The 22,931-nt window shown below is 47.1% G+C and overlaps 37 non-coding genes across 37 annotated transcripts; all 37 read left to right on the plus strand.

Annotated features, from left to right (window-relative positions):
* Nucleotides 1-491: 491 nt before the first annotated feature.
* Nucleotides 492-563, plus strand: TRNAD-GUC (transfer RNA aspartic acid (anticodon GUC)). The gene has a single exon. It is a non-coding gene; the product is annotated as a tRNA-Asp (tRNA).
* A 238-nt stretch (nt 564-801) lies between these two features.
* On the plus strand, nt 802-875 carry TRNAI-AAU (transfer RNA isoleucine (anticodon AAU)). The gene has a single exon. It is a non-coding gene; the product is annotated as a tRNA-Ile (tRNA).
* Nucleotides 876-1,548: 673 nt separating this feature from the next.
* Nucleotides 1,549-1,620, plus strand: TRNAD-GUC (transfer RNA aspartic acid (anticodon GUC)). The gene has a single exon. It is a non-coding gene; the product is annotated as a tRNA-Asp (tRNA).
* Nucleotides 1,621-1,858: 238 nt separating this feature from the next.
* Nucleotides 1,859-1,932, plus strand: TRNAI-AAU (transfer RNA isoleucine (anticodon AAU)). The gene has a single exon. It is a non-coding gene; the product is annotated as a tRNA-Ile (tRNA).
* An 874-nt stretch (nt 1,933-2,806) lies between these two features.
* On the plus strand, nt 2,807-2,878 carry TRNAD-GUC (transfer RNA aspartic acid (anticodon GUC)). Its single transcript has one exon. It is a non-coding gene; the product is annotated as a tRNA-Asp (tRNA).
* A 237-nt stretch (nt 2,879-3,115) lies between these two features.
* Nucleotides 3,116-3,189, plus strand: TRNAI-AAU (transfer RNA isoleucine (anticodon AAU)). Its single transcript has one exon. It is a non-coding gene; the product is annotated as a tRNA-Ile (tRNA).
* Nucleotides 3,190-4,063: 874 nt separating this feature from the next.
* TRNAD-GUC (transfer RNA aspartic acid (anticodon GUC)) lies at nt 4,064-4,135 on the plus strand. Its single transcript has one exon. It is a non-coding gene; the product is annotated as a tRNA-Asp (tRNA).
* A 232-nt stretch (nt 4,136-4,367) lies between these two features.
* TRNAI-AAU (transfer RNA isoleucine (anticodon AAU)) lies at nt 4,368-4,441 on the plus strand. The gene has a single exon. It is a non-coding gene; the product is annotated as a tRNA-Ile (tRNA).
* An 874-nt stretch (nt 4,442-5,315) lies between these two features.
* On the plus strand, nt 5,316-5,387 carry TRNAD-GUC (transfer RNA aspartic acid (anticodon GUC)). Its single transcript has one exon. It is a non-coding gene; the product is annotated as a tRNA-Asp (tRNA).
* A 238-nt stretch (nt 5,388-5,625) lies between these two features.
* Nucleotides 5,626-5,699, plus strand: TRNAI-AAU (transfer RNA isoleucine (anticodon AAU)). The gene has a single exon. It is a non-coding gene; the product is annotated as a tRNA-Ile (tRNA).
* An 874-nt stretch (nt 5,700-6,573) lies between these two features.
* TRNAD-GUC (transfer RNA aspartic acid (anticodon GUC)) lies at nt 6,574-6,645 on the plus strand. Its single transcript has one exon. It is a non-coding gene; the product is annotated as a tRNA-Asp (tRNA).
* A 234-nt stretch (nt 6,646-6,879) lies between these two features.
* TRNAI-AAU (transfer RNA isoleucine (anticodon AAU)) lies at nt 6,880-6,953 on the plus strand. Its single transcript has one exon. It is a non-coding gene; the product is annotated as a tRNA-Ile (tRNA).
* Nucleotides 6,954-7,827: 874 nt separating this feature from the next.
* TRNAD-GUC (transfer RNA aspartic acid (anticodon GUC)) lies at nt 7,828-7,899 on the plus strand. Its single transcript has one exon. It is a non-coding gene; the product is annotated as a tRNA-Asp (tRNA).
* Nucleotides 7,900-8,133: 234 nt separating this feature from the next.
* Nucleotides 8,134-8,207, plus strand: TRNAI-AAU (transfer RNA isoleucine (anticodon AAU)). Its single transcript has one exon. It is a non-coding gene; the product is annotated as a tRNA-Ile (tRNA).
* An 874-nt stretch (nt 8,208-9,081) lies between these two features.
* Nucleotides 9,082-9,153, plus strand: TRNAD-GUC (transfer RNA aspartic acid (anticodon GUC)). The gene has a single exon. It is a non-coding gene; the product is annotated as a tRNA-Asp (tRNA).
* A 234-nt stretch (nt 9,154-9,387) lies between these two features.
* On the plus strand, nt 9,388-9,461 carry TRNAF-AAA (transfer RNA phenylalanine (anticodon AAA)). Its single transcript has one exon. It is a non-coding gene; the product is annotated as a tRNA-Phe (tRNA).
* Nucleotides 9,462-10,335: 874 nt separating this feature from the next.
* TRNAD-GUC (transfer RNA aspartic acid (anticodon GUC)) lies at nt 10,336-10,407 on the plus strand. Its single transcript has one exon. It is a non-coding gene; the product is annotated as a tRNA-Asp (tRNA).
* Nucleotides 10,408-10,901: 494 nt separating this feature from the next.
* Nucleotides 10,902-10,973, plus strand: TRNAD-GUC (transfer RNA aspartic acid (anticodon GUC)). Its single transcript has one exon. It is a non-coding gene; the product is annotated as a tRNA-Asp (tRNA).
* A 239-nt stretch (nt 10,974-11,212) lies between these two features.
* Nucleotides 11,213-11,286, plus strand: TRNAI-AAU (transfer RNA isoleucine (anticodon AAU)). Its single transcript has one exon. It is a non-coding gene; the product is annotated as a tRNA-Ile (tRNA).
* Nucleotides 11,287-12,160: 874 nt separating this feature from the next.
* TRNAD-GUC (transfer RNA aspartic acid (anticodon GUC)) lies at nt 12,161-12,232 on the plus strand. The gene has a single exon. It is a non-coding gene; the product is annotated as a tRNA-Asp (tRNA).
* Nucleotides 12,233-12,463: 231 nt separating this feature from the next.
* On the plus strand, nt 12,464-12,537 carry TRNAI-AAU (transfer RNA isoleucine (anticodon AAU)). The gene has a single exon. It is a non-coding gene; the product is annotated as a tRNA-Ile (tRNA).
* An 874-nt stretch (nt 12,538-13,411) lies between these two features.
* On the plus strand, nt 13,412-13,483 carry TRNAD-GUC (transfer RNA aspartic acid (anticodon GUC)). The gene has a single exon. It is a non-coding gene; the product is annotated as a tRNA-Asp (tRNA).
* Nucleotides 13,484-13,719: 236 nt separating this feature from the next.
* TRNAI-AAU (transfer RNA isoleucine (anticodon AAU)) lies at nt 13,720-13,793 on the plus strand. The gene has a single exon. It is a non-coding gene; the product is annotated as a tRNA-Ile (tRNA).
* Nucleotides 13,794-14,667: 874 nt separating this feature from the next.
* On the plus strand, nt 14,668-14,739 carry TRNAD-GUC (transfer RNA aspartic acid (anticodon GUC)). Its single transcript has one exon. It is a non-coding gene; the product is annotated as a tRNA-Asp (tRNA).
* A 234-nt stretch (nt 14,740-14,973) lies between these two features.
* On the plus strand, nt 14,974-15,047 carry TRNAI-AAU (transfer RNA isoleucine (anticodon AAU)). Its single transcript has one exon. It is a non-coding gene; the product is annotated as a tRNA-Ile (tRNA).
* Nucleotides 15,048-15,921: 874 nt separating this feature from the next.
* TRNAD-GUC (transfer RNA aspartic acid (anticodon GUC)) lies at nt 15,922-15,993 on the plus strand. The gene has a single exon. It is a non-coding gene; the product is annotated as a tRNA-Asp (tRNA).
* Nucleotides 15,994-16,233: 240 nt separating this feature from the next.
* TRNAI-AAU (transfer RNA isoleucine (anticodon AAU)) lies at nt 16,234-16,307 on the plus strand. Its single transcript has one exon. It is a non-coding gene; the product is annotated as a tRNA-Ile (tRNA).
* An 874-nt stretch (nt 16,308-17,181) lies between these two features.
* On the plus strand, nt 17,182-17,253 carry TRNAD-GUC (transfer RNA aspartic acid (anticodon GUC)). Its single transcript has one exon. It is a non-coding gene; the product is annotated as a tRNA-Asp (tRNA).
* Nucleotides 17,254-17,491: 238 nt separating this feature from the next.
* TRNAI-AAU (transfer RNA isoleucine (anticodon AAU)) lies at nt 17,492-17,565 on the plus strand. Its single transcript has one exon. It is a non-coding gene; the product is annotated as a tRNA-Ile (tRNA).
* An 874-nt stretch (nt 17,566-18,439) lies between these two features.
* TRNAD-GUC (transfer RNA aspartic acid (anticodon GUC)) lies at nt 18,440-18,511 on the plus strand. Its single transcript has one exon. It is a non-coding gene; the product is annotated as a tRNA-Asp (tRNA).
* A 235-nt stretch (nt 18,512-18,746) lies between these two features.
* Nucleotides 18,747-18,820, plus strand: TRNAI-AAU (transfer RNA isoleucine (anticodon AAU)). The gene has a single exon. It is a non-coding gene; the product is annotated as a tRNA-Ile (tRNA).
* An 874-nt stretch (nt 18,821-19,694) lies between these two features.
* TRNAD-GUC (transfer RNA aspartic acid (anticodon GUC)) lies at nt 19,695-19,766 on the plus strand. The gene has a single exon. It is a non-coding gene; the product is annotated as a tRNA-Asp (tRNA).
* Nucleotides 19,767-20,001: 235 nt separating this feature from the next.
* On the plus strand, nt 20,002-20,075 carry TRNAI-AAU (transfer RNA isoleucine (anticodon AAU)). The gene has a single exon. It is a non-coding gene; the product is annotated as a tRNA-Ile (tRNA).
* An 874-nt stretch (nt 20,076-20,949) lies between these two features.
* On the plus strand, nt 20,950-21,021 carry TRNAD-GUC (transfer RNA aspartic acid (anticodon GUC)). Its single transcript has one exon. It is a non-coding gene; the product is annotated as a tRNA-Asp (tRNA).
* Nucleotides 21,022-21,257: 236 nt separating this feature from the next.
* On the plus strand, nt 21,258-21,331 carry TRNAI-AAU (transfer RNA isoleucine (anticodon AAU)). Its single transcript has one exon. It is a non-coding gene; the product is annotated as a tRNA-Ile (tRNA).
* An 874-nt stretch (nt 21,332-22,205) lies between these two features.
* On the plus strand, nt 22,206-22,277 carry TRNAD-GUC (transfer RNA aspartic acid (anticodon GUC)). The gene has a single exon. It is a non-coding gene; the product is annotated as a tRNA-Asp (tRNA).
* A 235-nt stretch (nt 22,278-22,512) lies between these two features.
* Nucleotides 22,513-22,586, plus strand: TRNAF-AAA (transfer RNA phenylalanine (anticodon AAA)). Its single transcript has one exon. It is a non-coding gene; the product is annotated as a tRNA-Phe (tRNA).
* Nucleotides 22,587-22,931: the final 345 nt, after the last annotated feature.

The raw sequence follows: 22,931 nt of genomic DNA on the forward strand, positions 1-22,931 counted from the left end.
GACTCCAATAAGAGCAAACATCATCTATAAAGGTACCTGGATGTCAAAGTTTATTTGCGCTACTTCCTGCTTCTATTCAGTATTGAGGCTCCTGTATGTAGGGTAAAAATGGCTAATAACCACTTCTACTATCTCTTCGCCCTTGTTAAGGACACTAGATCCTTCTAGGGTCAGTGTGCTGCCTAGAAAAAACCGCTGTGTGAATGAGGCCATAGTTGTCAGCCGAGCAAAAGTTTGACTAAATCTCCCAGACACTATAGACAGCTTTGCCATCATTCGGATGTCTGCTGGCTGGCCCATTTCTCTCATCCAAAGGAGCACTGACTCTGGCCAGTGAGGGCAAAATGGCAGTTTTCTTCACAGTCTCACCTCTCTTATCTGAAAGTGCAAAAAAGGAAAAATGAGCAGGGCCCACAGTGGATCCTCTGAGCACTCACATGCCTCGTGTGCACTTTCTCGAAGTGTGATGTCAGAGGTTTCGACGCAGCCAATCCTCGTTAGTATAGTGGTGAGTATCCCCGCCTGTCACGCGGGAGACCGGGGTTCGATTCCCCGACGGGGAGGTTTCTTATGTTCTTGCCACTGCTACGTGAACCTGATTGATCCGGCAATATCTTCATAAGCAGGAGCTTTTGATCTTTTATTGTTCGACTGTCACGCGTTACATATGCGTCTACCACCAAAAGTCCCTACATGTGTGCTAAATCCATCCCCCCCCCCCCCCCTAAAAAAAAAAAAAAAAGGATCGCGCTCGTACAGCTTTCCATTTTTTTCCTGGCAGGGACGTAATGCCACACCCATGGCCGGTTAGCTCAGTTGGTTAGAGCGTGGTGCTAATAACGCCAAGGTCGCGGGTTCGATCCCCGTACGGGCCAGGAGCAGCTGTTGACATTTGTGTCATTGTTGATAAACTACACGGTGTCCTTGCTATTCAAGGACACCCCATCGACATGTCCTGCAGAAGAGCGGAGAAGAGGGAATTGTCTGCAGAGATGAGCAGAGCATGTCCAAAGTTATCATGGCATCTAGAACAGATGGAAACAAAAAGGATGAGAAAGACTCCAATAAGAGCAAACATCATCTATAAAGGTACCTGGATGTCAAAGTTTATTTGCGCTACTTCCTGCTTCTATTCAGTATTGAGGCTCCTGTATGTAGGGTAAAAATGGCTAATAACCACTTCTACTATCTCTTCGCCCTTGTTAAGGACACTAGATCCTTCTAGGGTCAGTGTGCTGCCTAGAAAAAACCGCTGTGTGAATGAGGCCATAGTTGTCAGCCGAGCAAAAGTTTGACTAAATCTCCCAGACACTATAGACAGCTTTGCCATCATTCGGATGTCTGCTGGCTGGCCCATTTCTCTCATCCAAAGGAGCACTGACTCTGGCCAGTGAGGGCAAAATGGCAGTTTTCTTCACAGTCTCACCTCTCTTATCTGAAAGTGCAAAAAAGGAAAAATGAGCAGGGCCCACAGTGGATCCTCTGAGCACTCACATGCCTCGTGTGCACTTTCTCGGAGTGTGATGTCAGAGGTTTCGACGCAGCCAATCCTCGTTAGTATAGTGGTGAGTATCCCCGCCTGTCACGCGGGAGACCGGGGTTCGATTCCCCGACGGGGAGGTTTCTTATGTTCTTGCCACTGCTACGTGAACCTGATTGATCCGGCAATATCTTCATAAGCAGGAGCTTTTGATCTTTTATTGTTCGACTGTCACGCGTTACATATGCGTCTACCACCAAAAGTCCCTACATGTGTGCTAAATCCATCCCCCCCCCCCCCCTAAAAAAAAAAAAAAAAAGTATCGCGCTCGTACAGCTTTCCATTTTTTTCCCGGCAGGGACGTAATGCCACACCCATGGCCGGTTAGCTCAGTTGGTTAGAGCGTGGTGCTAATAACGCCAAGGTCGCGGGTTCGATCCCCGTACGGGCCAGGAGCAGCTTTTTAGAGGTCATGTTCACTAGTTTCATCCCAGGTAGATCGATGCTGAAGCTGGTTTCTTCCGATTCCGCATTTTGCTCACAGTGTTTACCGTCTCGAATCGTGTGCCTAACTGATTTGCAGAAGTAGTTGTCTCTATGTTGTGGTGTTAATTGAAGCCTGTAGCAGGCATTTACTAACTATAGTTGGTGTGGATTTTGCTGTTGACATTTGTGTCATTGTTGATAAACTACACGGTGTCCTTGCTATTCAAGGACACCCCATCGACATGTCCTGCAGAAGAGCGGAGAAGAGGGAATTGTCTGCAGAGATGAGCAGAGCATGTCCAAAGTTATCATGGCATCTAGAACAGATGGAAACAAAAAGGATGAGAAAGACTCCAATAAGAGCAAACATCATCTATAAAGGTACCTGGATGTCAAAGTTTATTTGCGCTACTTCCTGCTTCTATTCAGTATTGAGGCTCCTGTATGTAGGGTAAAAATGGCTAATAACCACTTCTACTATCTCTTCGCCCTTGTTAAGGACACTAGATCCTTCTAGGGTCAGTGTGCTGCCTAGAAAAAACCGCTGTGTGAATGAGGCCATAGTTGTCAGCCGAGCAAAAGTTTGACTAAATCTCCCAGACACTATAGACAGCTTTGCCATCATTCGGATGTCTGCTGGCTGGCCCATTTCTCTCATCCAAAGGAGCACTGACTCTGGCCAGTGAGGGCAAAATGGCAGTTTTCTTCACAGTCTCACCTCTCTTATCTGAAAGTGCAAAAAAGGAAAAATGAGCAGGGCCCACAGTGGATCCTCTGAGCACTCACATGCCTCGTGTGCACTTTCTCGGAGTGTGATGTCAGAGGTTTCGACGCAGCCAATCCTCGTTAGTATAGTGGTGAGTATCCCCGCCTGTCACGCGGGAGACCGGGGTTCGATTCCCCGACGGGGAGGTTTCTTATGTTCTTGCCACTGCTACGTGAACCTGATTGATCCGGCAATATCTTCATAAGCAGGAGCTTTTGATCTTTTATTGTTCGACTGTCACGCGTTACATATGCGTCTACCACCAAAAGTCCCTACATGTGTGCTAAATCCATCCCCCCCCCCCCCCTAAAAAAAAAAAAAAAAGGATCGCGCTCGTACAGCTTTCCATTTTTTTCCTGGCAGGGACGTAATGCCACACCCATGGCCGGTTAGCTCAGTTGGTTAGAGCGTGGTGCTAATAACGCCAAGGTCGCGGGTTCGATCCCCGTACGGGCCAGGAGCAGCTTTTTAGAGGTCATGTTCACTAGTTTCATCCCAGGTAGATCGATGCTGAAGCTGGTTTCTTCCGATTCCGCATTTTGCTCACAGTGTTTACCGTCTCGAATCGTGTGCCTAACTGATTTGCAGAAGTAGTTGTCTCTATGTTGTGGTGTTAATTGAAGCCTGTAGCAGGCATATACTAACTATAGTTGGTGTGGATTTTGCTGTTGACATTTGTGTCATTGTTGATAAACTACACGGTGTCCTTGCTATTCAAGGACACCCCATCGACATGTCCTGCAGAAGAGCGGAGAAGAGGGAATTGTCTGCAGAGATGAGCAGAGCATGTCCAAAGTTATCATGGCATCTAGAACAGATGGAAACAAAAAGGATGAGAAAGACTCCAATAAGAGCAAACATCATCTATAAAGGTACCTGGATGTCAAAGTTTATTTGCGCTACTTCCTGCTTCTATTCAGTATTGAGGCTCCTGTATGTAGGGTAAAAATGGCTAATAACCACTTCTACTATCTCTTCGCCCTTGTTAAGGACACTAGATCCTTCTAGGGTCAGTGTGCTGCCTAGAAAAAACCGCTGTGTGAATGAGGCCATAGTTGTCAGCCGAGCAAAAGTTTGACTAAATCTCCCAGACACTATAGACAGCTTTGCCATCATTCGGATGTCTGCTGGCTGGCCCATTTCTCTCATCCAAAGGAGCACTGACTCTGGCCAGTGAGGGCAAAATGGCAGTTTTCTTCACAGTCTCACCTCTCTTATCTGAAAGTGCAAAAAAGGAAAAATGAGCAGGGCCCACAGTGGATCCTCTGAGCACTCACATGCCTCGTGTGCACTTTCTCGGAGTGTGATGTCAGAGGTTTCGACGCAGCCAATCCTCGTTAGTATAGTGGTGAGTATCCCCGCCTGTCACGCGGGAGACCGGGGTTCGATTCCCCGACGGGGAGGTTTCTTATGTTCTTGCCACTGCTACGTGAACCTGATTGATCCGGCAATATCTTCATAAGCAGGAGCTTTTGATCTTTTATTGTTCGACTGTCACGCGTTACATATGCGTCTACCACCAAAAGTCCCTACATGTGTGCTAAATCCATCCCCCCCCCCCCCCTAAAAAAAAAAAGGATCGCGCTCGTACAGCTTTCCATTTTTTTCCCGGCAGGGACGTAATGCCACACCCATGGACGGTTAGCTCAGTTGGTTAGAGCGTGGTGCTAATAACGCCAAGGTCGCGGGTTCGATCCCCGTACGGGCCAGGAGCAGCTTTTTAGAGGTCATGTTCACTAGTTTCATCCCAGGTAGATCGATGCTGAAGCTGGTTTCTTCCGATTCCGCATTTTGCTCACAGTGTTTACCGTCTCGAATCGTGTGCCTAACTGATTTGCAGAAGTAGTTGTCTCTATGTTGTGGTGTTAATTGAAGCCTGTAGCAGGCATATACTAACTATAGTTGGTGTGGATTTTGCTGTTGACATTTGTGTCATTGTTGATAAACTACACGGTGTCCTTGCTATTCAAGGACACCCCATCGACATGTCCTGCAGAAGAGCGGAGAAGAGGGAATTGTCTGCAGAGATGAGCAGAGCATGTCCAAAGTTATCATGGCATCTAGAACAGATGGAAACAAAAAGGATGAGAAAGACTCCAATAAGAGCAAACATCATCTATAAAGGTACCTGGATGTCAAAGTTTATTTGCGCTACTTCCTGCTTCTATTCAGTATTGAGGCTCCTGTATGTAGGGTAAAAATGGCTAATAACCACTTCTACTATCTCTTCGCCCTTGTTAAGGACACTAGATCCTTCTAGGGTCAGTGTGCTGCCTAGAAAAAACCGCTGTGTGAATGAGGCCATAGTTGTCAGCCGAGCAAAAGTTTGACTAAATCTCCCAGACACTATAGACAGCTTTGCCATCATTCGGATGTCTGCTGGCTGGCCCATTTCTCTCATCCAAAGGAGCACTGACTCTGGCCAGTGAGGGCAAAATGGCAGTTTTCTTCACAGTCTCACCTCTCTTATCTGAAAGTGCAAAAAAGGAAAAATGAGCAGGGCCCACAGTGGATCCTCTGAGCACTCACATGCCTCGTGTGCACTTTCTCGGAGTGTGATGTCAGAGGTTTCGACGCAGCCAATCCTCGTTAGTATAGTGGTGAGTATCCCCGCCTGTCACGCGGGAGACCGGGGTTCGATTCCCCGACGGGGAGGTTTCTTATGTTCTTGCCACTGCTACGTGAACCTGATTGATCCGGCAATATCTTCATAAGCAGGAGCTTTTGATCTTTTATTGTTCGACTGTCACGCGTTACATATGCATCTACCACCAAAAGTCCCTACATGTGTGCTAAATCCATCCCCCCCCCCCCCCCCTAAAAAAAAAAAAAAAGGATCGCGCTCGTACAGCTTTCCATTTTTTTCCCGGCAGGGACGTAATGCCACACCCATGGCCGGTTAGCTCAGTTGGTTAGAGCGTGGTGCTAATAACGCCAAGGTCGCGGGTTCGATCCCCGTACGGGCCAGGAGCAGCTTTTTAGAGGTCATGTTCACTAGTTTCATCCCAGGTAGATCGATGCTGAAGCTGGTTTCTTCCGATTCCGCATTTTGCTCACAGTGTTTACCGTCTCGAATCGTGTGCCTAACTGATTTGCAGAAGTAGTTGTCTCTATGTTGTGGTGTTAATTGAAGCCTGTAGCAGGCATTTACTAACTATAGTTGGTGTGGATTTTGCTGTTGACATTTGTGTCATTGTTGATAAACTACACGGTGTCCTTGCTATTCAAGGACACCCCATCGACATGTCCTGCAGAAGAGCGGAGAAGAGGGAATTGTCTGCAGAGATGAGCAGAGCATGTCCAAAGTTATCATGGCATCTAGAACAGATGGAAACAAAAAGGATGAGAAAGACTCCAATAAGAGCAAACATCATCTATAAAGGTACCTGGATGTCAAAGTTTATTTGCGCTACTTCCTGCTTCTATTCAGTATTGAGGCTCCTGTATGTAGGGTAAAAATGGCTAATAACCACTTCTACTATCTCTTCGCCCTTGTTAAGGACACTAGATCCTTCTAGGGTCAGTGTGCTGCCTAGAAAAAACCGCTGTGTGAATGAGGCCATAGTTGTCAGCCGAGCAAAAGTTTGACTAAATCTCCCAGACACTATAGACAGCTTTGCCATCATTCGGATGTCTGCTGGCTGGCCCATTTCTCTCATCCAAAGGAGCACTGACTCTGGCCAGTGAGGGCAAAATGGCAGTTTTCTTCACAGTCTCACCTCTCTTATCTGAAAGTGCAAAAAAGGAAAAATGAGCAGGGCCCACAGTGGATCCTCTGAGCACTCACATGCCTCGTGTGCACTTTCTCGGAGTGTGATGTCAGAGGTTTCGACGCAGCCAATCCTCGTTAGTATAGTGGTGAGTATCCCCGCCTGTCACGCGGGAGACCGGGGTTCGATTCCCCGACGGGGAGGTTTCTTATGTTCTTGCCACTGCTACGTGAACCTGATTGATCCGGCAATATCTTCATAAGCAGGAGCTTTTGATCTTTTATTGTTCGACTGTCACGCGTTACATATGCGTCTACCACCAAAAGTCCCTACATGTGTGCTAAATCCATCCCCCCCCCCCCTAAAAAAAAAAAAAAAGGATCGCGCTCGTACAGCTTTCCATTTTTTTCCCGGCAGGGACGTAATGCCACACCCATGGCCGGTTAGCTCAGTTGGTTAGAGCGTTGTGCTAATAACGCCAAGGTCGCGGGTTCGATCCCCGTACGGGCCAGGAGCAGCTTTTTAGAGGTCATGTTCACTAGTTTCATCCCAGGTAGATCGATGCTGAAGCTGGTTTCTTCCGATTCCGCATTTTGCTCACAGTGTTTACCGTCTCGAATCGTGTGCCTAACTGATTTGCAGAAGTAGTTGTCTCTATGTTGTGGTGTTAATTGAAGCCTGTAGCAGGCATTTACTAACTATAGTTGGTGTGGATTTTGCTGTTGACATTTGTGTCATTGTTGATAAACTACACGGTGTCCTTGCTATTCAAGGACACCCCATCGACATGTCCTGCAGAAGAGCGGAGAAGAGGGAATTGTCTGCAGAGATGAGCAGAGCATGTCCAAAGTTATCATGGCATCTAGAACAGATGGAAACAAAAAGGATGAGAAAGACTCCAATAAGAGCAAACATCATCTATAAAGGTACCTGGATGTCAAAGTTTATTTGCGCTACTTCCTGCTTCTATTCAGTATTGAGGCTCCTGTATGTAGGGTAAAAATGGCTAATAACCACTTCTACTATCTCTTCGCCCTTGTTAAGGACACTAGATCCTTCTAGGGTCAGTGTGCTGCCTAGAAAAAACCGCTGTGTGAATGAGGCCATAGTTGTCAGCCGAGCAAAAGTTTGACTAAATCTCCCAGACACTATAGACAGCTTTGCCATCATTCGGATGTCTGCTGGCTGGCCCATTTCTCTCATCCAAAGGAGCACTGACTCTGGCCAGTGAGGGCAAAATGGCAGTTTTCTTCACAGTCTCACCTCTCTTATCTGAAAGTGCAAAAAAGGAAAAATGAGCAGGGCCCACAGTGGATCCTCTGAGCACTCACATGCCTCGTGTGCACTTTCTCGGAGTGTGATGTCAGAGGTTTCGACGCAGCCAATCCTCGTTAGTATAGTGGTGAGTATCCCCGCCTGTCACGCGGGAGACCGGGGTTCGATTCCCCGACGGGGAGGTTTCTTATGTTCTTGCCACTGCTACGTGAACCTGATTGATCCGGCAATATCTTCATAAGCAGGAGCTTTTGATCTTTTATTGTTCGACTGTCACGCGTTACATATGCGTCTACCACCAAAAGTCCCTACATGTGTGCTAAATCCATCCCCCCCCCCCCTAAAAAAAAAAAAAAAGGATCGCGCTCGTACAGCTTTCCATTTTTTTCCCGGCAGGGACGTAATGCCACACCCATGGCCGGTTAGCTCAGTTGGTTAGAGCGTTGTGCTAATAACGCCAAGGTCGCGGGTTCGATCCCCGTACGGGCCAGGAGCAGCTTTTTAGAGGTCATGTTCACTAGTTTCATCCCAGGTAGATCGATGCTGAAGCTGGTTTCTTCCGATTCCGCATTTTGCTCACAGTGTTTACCGTCTCGAATCGTGTGCCTAACTGATTTGCAGAAGTAGTTGTCTCTATGTTGTGGTGTTAATTGAAGCCTGTAGCAGGCATTTACTAACTATAGTTGGTGTGGATTTTGCTGTTGACATTTGTGTCATTGTTGATAAACTACACGGTGTCCTTGCTATTCAAGGACACCCCATCGACATGTCCTGCAGAAGAGCGGAGAAGAGGGAATTGTCTGCAGAGATGAGCAGAGCATGTCCAAAGTTATCATGGCATCTAGAACAGATGGAAACAAAAAGGATGAGAAAGACTCCAATAAGAGCAAACATCATCTATAAAGGTACCTGGATGTCAAAGTTTATTTGCGCTACTTCCTGCTTCTATTCAGTATTGAGGCTCCTGTATGTAGGGTAAAAATGGCTAATAACCACTTCTACTATCTCTTCGCCCTTGTTAAGGACACTAGATCCTTCTAGGGTCAGTGTGCTGCCTAGAAAAAACCGCTGTGTGAATGAGGCCATAGTTGTCAGCCGAGCAAAAGTTTGACTAAATCTCCCAGACACTATAGACAGCTTTGCCATCATTCGGATGTCTGCTGGCTGGCCCATTTCTCTCATCCAAAGGAGCACTGACTCTGGCCAGTGAGGGCAAAATGGCAGTTTTCTTCACAGTCTCACCTCTCTTATCTGAAAGTGCAAAAAAGGAAAAATGAGCAGGGCCCACAGTGGATCCTCTGAGCACTCACATGCCTCGTGTGCACTTTCTCGGAGTGTGATGTCAGAGGTTTCGACGCAGCCAATCCTCGTTAGTATAGTGGTGAGTATCCCCGCCTGTCACGCGGGAGACCGGGGTTCGATTCCCCGACGGGGAGGTTTCTTATGTTCTTGCCACTGCTACGTGAACCTGATTGATCCGGCAATATCTTCATAAGCAGGAGCTTTTGATCTTTTATTGTTCGACTGTCACGCGTTACATATGCGTCTACCACCAAAAGTCCCTACATGTGTGCTAAATCCATCCCCCCCCCCCTAAAAAAAAAAAAAAAAGGATCGCGCTCGTACAGCTTTCCATTTTTTTCCCGGCAGGGACGTAATGCCACACCCATGGCCGGTTAGCTCAGTTGGTTAGAGCGTGGTGCTAAAAACGCCAAGGTCGCGGGTTCGATCCCCGTACGGGCCAGGAGCAGCTTTTTAGAGGTCATGTTCACTAGTTTCATCCCAGGTAGATCGATGCTGAAGCTGGTTTCTTCCGATTCCGCATTTTGCTCACAGTGTTTACCGTCTCGAATCGTGTGCCTAACTGATTTGCAGAAGTAGTTGTCTCTATGTTGTGGTGTTAATTGAAGCCTGTAGCAGGCATATACTAACTATAGTTGGTGTGGATTTTGCTGTTGACATTTGTGTCATTGTTGATAAACTACACGGTGTCCTTGCTATTCAAGGACACCCCATCGACATGTCCTGCAGAAGAGCGGAGAAGAGGGAATTGTCTGCAGAGATGAGCAGAGCATGTCCAAAGTTATCATGGCATCTAGAACAGATGGAAACAAAAAGGATGAGAAAGACTCCAATAAGAGCAAACATCATCTATAAAGGTACCTGGATGTCAAAGTTTATTTGCGCTACTTCCTGCTTCTATTCAGTATTGAGGCTCCTGTATGTAGGGTAAAAATGGCTAATAACCACTTCTACTATCTCTTCGCCCTTGTTAAGGACACTAGATCCTTCTAGGGTCAGTGTGCTGCCTAGAAAAAACCGCTGTGTGAATGAGGCCATAGTTGTCAGCCGAGCAAAAGTTTGACTAAATCTCCCAGACACTATAGACAGCTTTGCCATCATTCGGATGTCTGCTGGCTGGCCCATTTCTCTCATCCAAAGGAGCACTGACTCTGGCCAGTGAGGGCAAAATGGCAGTTTTCTTCACAGTCTCACCTCTCTTATCTGAAAGTGCAAAAAAGGAAAAATGAGCAGGGCCCACAGTGGATCCTCTGAGCACTCACATGCCTCGTGTGCACTTTCTCGGAGTGTGATGTCAGAGGTTTCGACGCAGCCAATCCTCGTTAGTATAGTGGTGAGTATCCCCGCCTGTCACGCGGGAGACCGGGGTTCGATTCCCCGACGGGGAGGTTTCTTATGTTCTTGCCACTGCTACGTGAACCTGATTGATCCGGCAATATCTTCATAAGCAGGAGCTTTTGATCTTTTATTGTTCGACTGTCACGCGTTACATATGCGTCTACCACCAAAAGTCCCTACATGTGTGCTAAATCCATGTTAAGGACACTAGATCCTTCTAGGGTCAGTGTGCTGCCTAGAAAAAACCGCTGTGTGAATGAGGCCATAGTTGTCAGCCGAGCAAAAGTTTGACTAAATCTCCCAGACACTATAGACAGCTTTGCCATCATTCGGATGTCTGCTGGCTGGCCCATTTCTCTCATCCAAAGGAGCACTGACTCTGGCCAGTGAGGGCAAAATGGCAGTTTTCTTCACAGTCTCACCTCTCTTATCTGAAAGTGCAAAAAAGGAAAAATGAGCAGGGCCCACAGTGGATCCTCTGAGCACTCACATGCCTCGTGTGCACTTTCTCGGAGTGTGATGTCAGAGGTTTCGACGCAGCCAATCCTCGTTAGTATAGTGGTGAGTATCCCCGCCTGTCACGTGGGAGACCGGGGTTCGATTCCCCGACGGGGAGGTTTCTTATGTTCTTGCCACTGCTACGTGAACCTGATTGATCCGGCAATATCTTCATAAGCAGGAGCTTTTGATCTTTTATTGTTCGACTGTCACGCGTTACATATGCGTCTACCACCAAAAGTCCCTACATGTGTGCTAAATCCATCCCCCCCCCCCCCCCCTAAAAAAAAAAAAAAAAGGATCGCGCTCGTACAGCTTTCCATTTTTTTCCCGGCAGGGACGTAATGCCACACCCATGGCCGGTTAGCTCAGTTGGTTAGAGCGTGGTGCTAATAACGCCAAGGTCGCGGGTTCGATCCCCGTACGGGCCAGGAGCAGCTTTTTAGAGGTCATGTTCACTAGTTTCATCCCAGGTAGATCGATGCTGAAGCTGGTTTCTTCCGATTCCGCATTTTGCTCACAGTGTTTACCGTCTCGAATCGTGTGCCTAACTGATTTGCAGAAGTAGTTGTCTCTATGTTGTGGTGTTAATTGAAGCCTGTAGCAGGCATTTACTAACTATAGTTGGTGTGGATTTTGCTGTTGACATTTGTGTCATTGTTGATAAACTACACGGTGTCCTTGCTATTCAAGGACACCCCATCGACATGTCCTGCAGAAGAGCGGAGAAGAGGGAATTGTCTGCAGAGATGAGCAGAGCATGTCCAAAGTTATCATGGCATCTAGAACAGATGGAAACAAAAAGGATGAGAAAGACTCCAATAAGAGCAAACATCATCTATAAAGGTACCTGGATGTCAAAGTTTATTTGCGCTACTTCCTGCTTCTATTCAGTATTGAGGCTCCTGTATGTAGGGTAAAAATGGCTAATAACCACTTCTACTATCTCTTCGCCCTTGTTAAGGACACTAGATCCTTCTAGGGTCAGTGTGCTGCCTAGAAAAAACCGCTGTGTGAATGAGGCCATAGTTGTCAGCCGAGCAAAAGTTTGACTAAATCTCCCAGACACTATAGACAGCTTTGCCATCATTCGGATGTCTGCTGGCTGGCCCATTTCTCTCATCCAAAGGAGCACTGACTCTGGCCAGTGAGGGCAAAATGGCAGTTTTCTTCACAGTCTCACCTCTCTTATCTGAAAGTGCAAAAAAGGAAAAATGAGCAGGGCCCACAGTGGATCCTCTGAGCACTCACATGCCTCGTGTGCACTTTCTCGGAGTGTGATGTCAGAGGTTTCGACGCAGCCAATCCTCGTTAGTATAGTGGTGAGTATCCCCGCCTGTCACGCGGGAGACCGGGGTTCGATTCCCCGACGGGGAGGTTTCTTATGTTCTTGCCACTGCTACGTGAACCTGATTGATCCGGCAATATCTTCATAAGCAGGAGCTTTTGATCTTTTATTGTTCGACTGTCACGCGTTACATATGCGTCTACCACCAAAAGTCCCTACATGTGTGCTAAATCCATCCCCCCCCCCCCCTAAAAAAAAAAAGGATCGCGCTCGTACAGCTTTCCATTTTTTTCCCGGCAGGGACGTAATGCCACACCCATGGCCGGTTAGCTCAGTTGGTTAGAGCGTGGTGCTAATAATGCCAAGGTCGCGGGTTCGATCCCCGTACGGGCCAGGAGCAGCTTTTTAGAGGTCATGTTCACTAGTTTCATCCCAGGTAGATCGATGCTGAAGCTGGTTTCTTCCGATTCCGCATTTTGCTCACAGTGTTTACCGTCTCGAATCGTGTGCCTAACTGATTTGCAGAAGTAGTTGTCTCTATGTTGTGGTGTTAATTGAAGCCTGTAGCAGGCATTTACTAACTATAGTTGGTGTGGATTTTGCTGTTGACATTTGTGTCATTGTTGATAAACTACACGGTGTCCTTGCTATTCAAGGACACCCCATCGACATGTCCTGCAGAAGAGCGGAGAAGAGGGAATTGTCTGCAGAGATGAGCAGAGCATGTCCAAAGTTATCATGGCATCTAGAACAGATGGAAACAAAAAGGATGAGAAAGACTCCAATAAGAGCAAACATCATCTATAAAGGTACCTGGATGTCAAAGTTTATTTGCGCTACTTCCTGCTTCTATTCAGTATTGAGGCTCCTGTATGTAGGGTAAAAATGGCTAATAACCACTTCTACTATCTCGTCGCCCTTGTTAAGGACACTAGATCCTTCTAGGGTCAGTGTGCTGCCTAGAAAAAACCGCTGTGTGAATGAGGCCATAGTTGTCAGCCGAGCAAAAGTTTGACTAAATCTCCCAGACACTATAGACAGCTTTGCCATCATTCGGATGTCTGCTGGCTGGCCCATTTCTCTCATCCAAAGGAGCACTGACTCTGGCCAGTGAGGGCAAAATGGCAGTTTTCTTCACAGTCTCACCTCTCTTATCTGAAAGTGCAAAAAAGGAAAAATGAGCAGGGCCCACAGTGGATCCTCTGAGCACTCACATGCCTCGTGTGCACTTTCTCGGAGTGTGATGTCAGAGGTTTCGACGCAGCCAATCCTCGTTAGTATAGTGGTGAGTATCCCCGCCTGTCACGCGGGAGACCGGGGTTCGATTCCCCGACGGGGAGGTTTCTTATGTTCTTGCCACTGCTACGTGAACCTGATTGATCCGGCAATATCTTCATAAGCAGGAGCTTTTGATCTTTTATTGTTCGACTGTCACGCGTTACATATGCGTCTACCACCAAAAGTCCCTACATGTGTGCTAAATCCATCCCCCCCCCCCCTAAAAAAAAAAAAAAAAAGGATCGCGCTCGTACAGCTTTCCATTTTTTTCCCGGCAGGGACGTAATGCCACACCCATGGCCGGTTAGCTCAGTTGGTTAGAGCGTGGTGCTAATAACGCCAAGGTCGCGGGTTCGATCCCCGTACGGGCCAGGAGCAGCTTTTTAGAGGTCATGTTCACTAGTTTCATCCCAGGTAGATCGATGCTGAAGCTGGTTTCTTCCGATTCCGCATTTTGCTCACAGTGTTTACCGTCTCGAATCGTGTGCCTAACTGATTTGCAGAAGTAGTTGTCTCTATGTTGTGGTGTTAATTGAAGCCTGTAGCAGGCATTTACTAACTATAGTTGGTGTGGATTTTGCTGTTGACATTTGTGTCATTGTTGATAAACTACACGGTGTCCTTGCTATTCAAGGACACCCCATCGACATGTCCTGCAGAAGAGCGGAGAAGAGGGAATTGTCTGCAGAGATGAGCAGAGCATGTCCAAAGTTATCATGGCATCTAGAACAGATGGAAACAAAAAGGATGAGAAAGACTCCAATAAGAGCAAACATCATCTATAAAGGTACCTGGATGTCAAAGTTTATTTGCGCTACTTCCTGCTTCTATTCAGTATTGAGGCTCCTGTATGTAGGGTAAAAATGGCTAATAACCACTTCTACTATCTCTTCGCCCTTGTTAAGGACACTAGATCCTTCTAGGGTCAGTGTGCTGCCTAGAAAAAACCGCTGTGTGAATGAGGCCATAGTTGTCAGCCGAGCAAAAGTTTGACTAAATCTCCCAGACACTATAGACAGCTTTGCCATCATTCGGATGTCTGCTGGCTGGCCCATTTCTCTCATCCAAAGGAGCACTGACTCTGGCCAGTGAGGGCAAAATGGCAGTTTTCTTCACAGTCTCACCTCTCTTATCTGAAAGTGCAAAAAAGGAAAAATGAGCAGGGCCCACAGTGGATCCTCTGAGCACTCACATGCCTCGTGTGCACTTTCTCGGAGTGTGATGTCAGAGGTTTCGACGCAGCCAATCCTCGTTAGTATAGTGGTGAGTATCCCCGCCTGTCACGCGGGAGACCGGGGTTCGATTCCCCGACGGGGAGGTTTCTTATGTTCTTGCCACTGCTACGTGAACCTGATTAATCCGGCAATATCTTCATAAGCAGGAGCTTTTGATCTTTTATTGTTCGACTGTCACGCGTTACATATGCGTCTACCACCAAAAGTCCCTACATGTGTGCTAAATCCATCCCCCCCCCCCTAAAAAAAAAAAAAAAAGGATCGCGCTCGTACAGCTTTCCATTTTTTTCCCGGCAGGGACGTAATGCCACACCCATGGCCGGTTAGCTCAGTTTGTTAGAGCGTGGTGCTAATAACGCCAAGGTCGCGGGTTCGATCCCCGTACGGGCCAGGAGCAGCTTTTTAGAGGTCATGTTCACTAGTTTCATCCCAGGTAGATCGATGCTGAAGCTGGTTTCTTCCGATTCCGCATTTTGCTCACAGTGTTTACCGTCTCGAATCGTGTGCCTAACTGATTTGCAGAAGTAGTTGTCTCTATGTTGTGGTGTTAATTGAAGCCTGTAGCAGGCATATACTAACTATAGTTGGTGTGGATTTTGCTGTTGACATTTGTGTCATTGTTGATAAACTACACGGTGTCCTTGCTATTCAAGGACACCCCATCGACATGTCCTGCAGAAGAGCGGAGAAGAGGGAATTGTCTGCAGAGATGAGCAGAGCATGTCCAAAGTTATCATGGCATCTAGAACAGATGGAAACAAAAAGGATGAGAAAGACTCCAATAAGAGCAAACATCATCTATAAAGGTACCTGGATGTCAAAGTTTATTTGCGCTACTTCCTGCTTCTATTCAGTATTGAGGCTCCTGTATGTAGGGTAAAAATGGCTAATAACCACTTCTACTATCTCTTCGCCCTTGTTAAGGACACTAGATCCTTCTAGGGTCAGTGTGCTGCCTAGAAAAAACCGCTGTGTGAATGAGGCCATAGTTGTCAGCCGAGCAAAAGTTTGACTAAATCTCCCAGACACTATAGACAGCTTTGCCATCATTCGGATGTCTGCTGGCTGGCCCATTTCTCTCATCCAAAGGAGCACTGACTCTGGCCAGTGAGGGCAAAATGGCAGTTTTCTTCACAGTCTCACCTCTCTTATCTGAAAGTGCAAAAAAGGAAAAATGAGCAGGGCCCACAGTGGATCCTCTGAGCACTCACATGCCTCGTGTGCACTTTCTCGGAGTGTGATGTCAGAGGTTTCGACGCAGCCAATCCTCGTTAGTATAGTGGTGAGTATCCCCGCCTGTCACGCGGGAGACCGGGGTTCGATTCCCCGACGGGGAGGTTTCTTATGTTCTTGCCACTGCTACGTGAACCTGATTGATCCGGCAATATCTTCATAAGCAGGAGCTTTTGATCTTTTATTGTTCGACTGTCACGCGTTACATATGCGTCTACCACCAAAAGTCCCTACATGTGTGCTAAATCCATCCCCCCCCCCCCCCAAAAAAAAAAAAAAAAAAAAGGATCGCGCTCGTACAGCTTTCCATTTTTTTCCCGGCAGGGACGTAATGCCACACCCATGGCCGGTTAGCTCAGTTGGTTAGAGCGTGGTGCTAATAACGCCAAGGTCGCGGGTTCGATCCCCGTACGGGCCAGGAGCAGCTTTTTAGAGGTCATGTTCACTAGTTTCATCCCAGGTAGATCGATGCTGAAGCTGGTTTCTTCCGATTCCGCATTTTGCTCACAGTGTTTACCGTCTCGAATCGTGTGCCTAACTGATTTGCAGAAGTAGTTGTCTCTATGTTGTGGTGTTAATTGAAGCCTGTAGCAGGCATATACTAACTATAGTTGGTGTGGATTTTGCTGTTGACATTTGTGTCATTGTTGATAAACTACACGGTGTCCTTGCTATTCAAGGACACCCCATCGACATGTCCTGCAGAAGAGCGGAGAAGAGGGAATTGTCTGCAGAGATGAGCAGAGCATGTCCAAAGTTATCATGGCATCTAGAACAGATGGAAACAAAAAGGATGAGAAAGACTCCAATAAGAGCAAACATCATCTATAAAGGTACCTGGATGTCAAAGTTTATTTGCGCTACTTCATGCTTCTATTCAGTATTGAGGCTCCTGTATGTAGGGTAAAAATGGCTAATAACCACTTCTACTATCTCTTCGCCCTTGTTAAGGACACTAGATCCTTCTAGGGTCAGTGTGCTGCCTAGAAAAAACCGCTGTGTGAATGAGGCCATAGTTGTCAGCCGAGCAAAAGTTTGACTAAATCTCCCAGACACTATAGACAGCTTTGCCATCATTCGGATGTCTGCTGGCTGGCCCATTTCTCTCATCCAAAGGAGCACTGACTCTGGCCAGTGAGGGCAAAATGGCAGTTTTCTTCACAGTCTCACCTCTCTTATCTGAAAGTGCAAAAAAGGAAAAATGAGCAGGGCCCACAGTGGATCCTCTGAGCACTCACATGCCTCGTGTGCACTTTCTCGGAGTGTGATGTCAGAGGTTTCGACGCAGCCAATCCTCGTTAGTATAGTGGTGAGTATCCCCGCCTGTCACGCGGGAGACCGGGGTTCGATTCCCCGACGGGGAGGTTTCTTATGTTCTTGCCACTGCTACGTGAACCTGATTGATCCGGCAATATCTTCATAAGCAGGAGCTTTTGATCTTTTATTGTTCGACTGTCACGCGTTACATATGCGTCTACCACCAAAAGTCCCTACATGTGTGCTAAATCCATCCCCCCCCCCCCCCCCTAAAAAAAAAAAAAAAGGATCGCGCTCGTACAGCTTTCCATTTTTTTCCCGGCAGGGACGTAATGCCACACCCATGGCCGGTTAGCTCAGTTGGTTAGAGCGTGGTGCTAATAACGCCAAGGTCGCGGGTTCGATCCCCGTACGGGCCAGGAGCAGCTTTTTAGAGGTCATGTTCACTAGTTTCATCCCAGGTAGATCGATGCTGAAGCTGGTTTCTTCCGATTCCGCATTTTGCTCACAGTGTTTACCGTCTCGAATCGTGTGCCTAACTGATTTGCAGAAGTAGTTGTCTCTATGTTGTGGTGTTAATTGAAGCCTGTAGCAGGCATTTACTAACTATAGTTGGTGTGGATTTTGCTGTTGACATTTGTGTCATTGTTGATAAACTACACGGTGTCCTTGCTATTCAAGGACACCCCATCGACATGTCCTGCAGAAGAGCGGAGAAGAGGGAATTGTCTGCAGAGATGAGCAGAGCATGTCCAAAGTTATCATGGCATCTAGAACAGATGGAAACAAAAAGGATGAGAAAGACTCCAATAAGAGCAAACATCATCTATAAAGGTACCTGGATGTCAAAGTTTATTTGCGCTACTTCCTGCTTCTATTCAGTATTGAGGCTCCTGTATGTAGGGTAAAAATGGCTAATAACCACTTCTACTATCTCTTCGCCCTTGTTAAGGACACTAGATCCTTCTAGGGTCAGTGTGCTGCCTAGAAAAAACCGCTGTGTGAATGAGGCCATAGTTGTCAGCCGAGCAAAAGTTTGACTAAATCTCCCAGACACTATAGACAGCTTTGCCATCATTCGGATGTCTGCTGGCTGGCCCATTTCTCTCATCCAAAGGAGCACTGACTCTGGCCAGTGAGGGCAAAATGGCAGTTTTCTTCACAGTCTCACCTCTCTTATCTGAAAGTGCAAAAAAGGAAAAATGAGCAGGGCCCACAGTGGATCCTCTGAGCACTCACATGCCTCGTGTGCACTTTCTCGGAGTGTGATGTCAGAGGTTTCGACGCAGCCAATCCTCGTTAGTATAGTGGTGAGTATCCCCGCCTGTCACGCGGGAGACCGGGGTTCGATTCCCCGACGGGGAGGTTTCTTATGTTCTTGCCACTGCTACGTGAACCTGATTGATCCGGCAATATCTTCATAAGCAGGAGCTTTTGATCTTTTATTGTTCGACTGTCACGCGTTACATATGCGTCTACCACCAAAAGTCCCTACATGTGTGCTAAATCCATCTCCCCCCCCCCTAAAAAAAAAAAAAAAAGGATCGCGCTCGTACAGCTTTCCATTTTTTTCCCGGCAGGGACGTAATGCCACACCCATGGCCGGTTAGCTCAGTTGGTTAGAGCGTGGTGCTAATAACGCCAAGGTCGCGGGTTCGATCCCCGTACGGGCCAGGAGCAGCTTTTTAGAGGTCATGTTCACTAGTTTCATCCCAGGTAGATCGATGCTGAAGCTGGTTTCTTCCGATTCCGCATTTTGCTCACAGTGTTTACCGTCTCGAATCGTGTGCCTAACTGATTTGCAGAAGTAGTTGTCTCTATGTTGTGGTGTTAATTGAAGCCTGTAGCAGGCATATACTAACTATAGTTGGTGTGGATTTTGCTGTTGACATTTGTGTCATTGTTGATAAACTACACGGTGTCCTTGCTATTCAAGGACACCCCATCGACATGTCCTGCAGAAGAGCGGAGAAGAGGGAATTGTCTGCAGAGATGAGCAGAGCATGTCCAAAGTTATCATGGCATCTAGAACAGATGGAAACAAAAAGGATGAGAAAGACTCCAATAAGAGCAAACATCATCTATAAAGGTACCTGGATGTCAAAGTTTATTTGCGCTACTTCCTGCTTCTATTCAGTATTGAGGCTCCTGTATGTAGGGTAAAAATGGCTAATAACCACTTCTACTATCTCTTCGCCCTTGTTAAGGACACTAGATCCTTCTAGGGTCAGTGTGCTGCCTAGAAAAAACCGCTGTGTGAATGAGGCCATAGTTGTCAGCCGAGCAAAAGTTTGACTAAATCTCCCAGACACTATAGACAGCTTTGCCATCATTCGGATGTCTGCTGGCTGGCCCATTTCTCTCATCCAAAGGAGCACTGACTCTGGCCAGTGAGGGCAAAATGGCAGTTTTCTTCACAGTCTCACCTCTCTTATCTGAAAGTGCAAAAAAGGAAAAATGAGCAGGGCCCACAGTGGATCCTCTGAGCACTCACATGCCTCGTGTGCACTTTCTCGGAGTGTGATGTCAGAGGTTTCGACGCAGCCAATCCTCGTTAGTATAGTGGTGAGTATCCCCGCCTGTCACGCGGGAGACCGGGGTTCGATTCCCCGACGGGGAGGTTTCTTATGTTCTTGCCACTGCTACGTGAACCTGATTGATCCGGCAATATCTTCATAAGCAGGAGCTTTTGATCTTTTATTGTTCGACTGTCACGCGTTACATATGCGTCTACCACCAAAAGTCCCTACATGTGTGCTAAATCCATCCCCCCCCCCCCTAAAAAAAAAAAAAAAAGGATCGCGCTCGTACAGCTTTCCATTTTTTTCCCGGCAGGGACGTAATGCCACACCCATGGCCGGTTAGCTCAGTTGGTTAGAGCGTGGTGCTAATAACGCCAAGGTCGCGGGTTCGATCCCCGTACGGGCCAGGAGCAGCTTTTTAGAGGTCATGTTCACTAGTTTCATCCCAGGTAGATCGATGCTGAAGCTGGTTTCTTCCGATTCCGCATTTTGCTCACAGTGTTTACCGTCTCGAATCGTGTGCCTAACTGATTTGCAGAAGTAGTTGTCTCTATGTTGTGGTGTTAATTGAAGCCTGTAGCAGGCATTTACTAACTATAGTTGGTGTGGATTTTGCTGTTGACATTTGTGTCATTGTTGATAAACTACACGGTGTCCTTGCTATTCAAGGACACCCCATCGACATGTCCTCCAGAAGAGCGGAGAAGAGGGAATTGTCTGCAGAGATGAGCAGAGCATGTCCAAAGTTATCATGGCATCTAGAACAGATGGAAACAAAAAGGATGAGAAAGACTCCAATAAGAGCAAACATCATCTATAAAGGTACCTGGATGTCAAAGTTTATTTGCGCTACTTCCTGCTTCTATTCAGTATTGAGGCTCCTGTATGTAGGGTAAAAATGGCTAATAACCACTTCTACTATCTCTTCGCCCTTGTTAAGGACACTAGATCCTTCTAGGGTCAGTGTGCTGCCTAGAAAAAACCGCTGTGTGAATGAGGCCATAGTTGTCAGCCGAGCAAAAGTTTGACTAAATCTCCCAGACACTATAGACAGCTTTGCCATCATTCGGATGTCTGCTGGCTGGCCCATTTCTCTCATCCAAAGGAGCACTGACTCTGGCCAGTGAGGGCAAAATGGCAGTTTTCTTCACAGTCTCACCTCTCTTATCTGAAAGTGCAAAAAAGGAAAAATGAGCAGGGCCCACAGTGGATCCTCTGAGCACTCACATGCCTCGTGTGCACTTTCTCGGAGTGTGATGTCAGAGGTTTCGACGCAGCCAATCCTCGTTAGTATAGTGGTGAGTATCTCCGCCTGTCACGCGGGAGACCGGGGTTCGATTCCCCGACGGGGAGGTTTCTTATGTTCTTGCCACTGCTACGTGAACCTGATTGATCCGGCAATATCTTCATAAGCAGGAGCTTTTGATCTTTTATTGTTCGACTGTCACGCGTTACATATGCGTCTACCACCAAAAGTCCCTACATGTGTGCTAAATCCATCCCCCCCCCCCCACTAAAAAAAAAAAAAAAGGATCGCGCTCGTACAGCTTTCCATTTTTTTCCTGGCAGGGACGTAATGCCACACCCATGGCCGGTTAGCTCAGTTGGTTAGAGCGTGGTGCTAATAACGCCAAGGTCGCGGGTTCGATCCCCGTACGGGCCAGGAGCAGCTTTTTAGAGGTCATGTTCACTAGTTTCATCCCAGGTAGATCGATGCTGAAGCTGGTTTCTTCCGATTCCGCATTTTGCTCACAGTGTTTACCGTCTCGAATCGTGTGCCTAACTGATTTGCAGAAGTAGTTGTCTCTATGTTGTGGTGTTAATTGAAGCCTGTAGCAGGCATTTACTAACTATAGTTGGTGTGGATTTTGCTGTTGACATTTGTGTCATTGTTGATAAACTACACGGTGTCCTTGCTATTCAAGGACACCCCATCGACATGTCCTGCAGAAGAGCGGAGAAGAGGGAATTGTCTGCAGAGATGAGCAGAGCATGTCCAAAGTTATCATGGCATCTAGAACAGATGGAAACAAAAAGGATGAGAAAGACTCCAATAAGAGCAAACATCATCTATAAAGGTACCTGGATGTCAAAGTTTATTTGCGCTACTTCCTGCTTCTATTCAGTATTGAGGCTCCTGTATGTAGGGTAAAAATGGCTAATAACCACTTCTACTATCTCTTCGCCCTTGTTAAGGACACTAGATCCTTCTAGGGTCAGTGTGCTGCCTAGAAAAAACCGCTGTGTGAATGAGGCCATAGTTGTCAGCCGAGCAAAAGTTTGACTAAATCTCCCAGACACTATAGACAGCTTTGCCATCATTCGGATGTCTGCTGGCTGGCCCATTTCTCTCATCCAAAGGAGCACTGACTCTGGCCAGTGAGGGCAAAATGGCAGTTTTCTTCACAGTCTCACCTCTCTTATCTGAAAGTGCAAAAAAGGAAAAATGAGCAGGGCCCACAGTGGATCCTCTGAGCACTCACATGCCTCGTGTGCACTTTCTCGGAGTGTGATGTCAGAGGTTTCGACGCAGCCAATCCTCGTTAGTATAGTGGTGAGTATCCCCGCCTGTCACGCGGGAGACCGGGGTTCGATTCCCCGACGGGGAGGTTTCTTATGTTCTTGCCACTGCTACGTGAACCTGATTGATCCGGCAATATCTTCATAAGCAGGAGCTTTTGATCTTTTATTGTTCGACTGTCACGCGTTACATATGCGTCTACCACCAAAAGTCCCTACATGTGTGCTAAATCCATCCCCCCCCCCCCTAAAAAAAAAAAAAAAAGGATCGCGCTCGTACAGCTTTCCATTTTTTTCCCGGCAGGGACGTAATGCCACACCCATGGCCGGTTAGCTCAGTTGGTTAGAGCGTGGTGCTAAAAACGCCAAGGTCGCGGGTTCGATCCCCGTACGGGCCAGGAGCAGCTTTTTAGAGGTCATGTTCACTAGTTTCATCCCAGGAAGATCGATGCTGAAGCTGGTTTCTTCCGATTCCGCATTTTGCTCACAGTGTTTACCGTCTCGAATCGTGTGCCTAACTGATTTGCAGAAGTAGTTGTCTCTATGTTGTGGTGTTAATTGAAGCCTGTAGCAGGCATATACTAACTATAGTTGGTGTGGATTTTGCTGTTGACATTTGTGTCATTGTTGATAAACTACACGGTGTCCTTGCTATTCAAGGACACCCCATCGACATGTCCTGCAGAAGAGCGGAGAAGAGGGAATTGTCTGCAGAGATGAGCAGAGCATGTCCAAAGTTATCA

This window comes from Dendrobates tinctorius, unplaced genomic scaffold, assembly GCF_039654945.1.
Source record: "Dendrobates tinctorius isolate UK_male_01 unplaced genomic scaffold, ASM3965494v1 ptg000062l, whole genome shotgun sequence".
In the NCBI taxonomy this organism is placed as follows: Eukaryota; Metazoa; Chordata; class Amphibia; order Anura; family Dendrobatidae; genus Dendrobates; species Dendrobates tinctorius.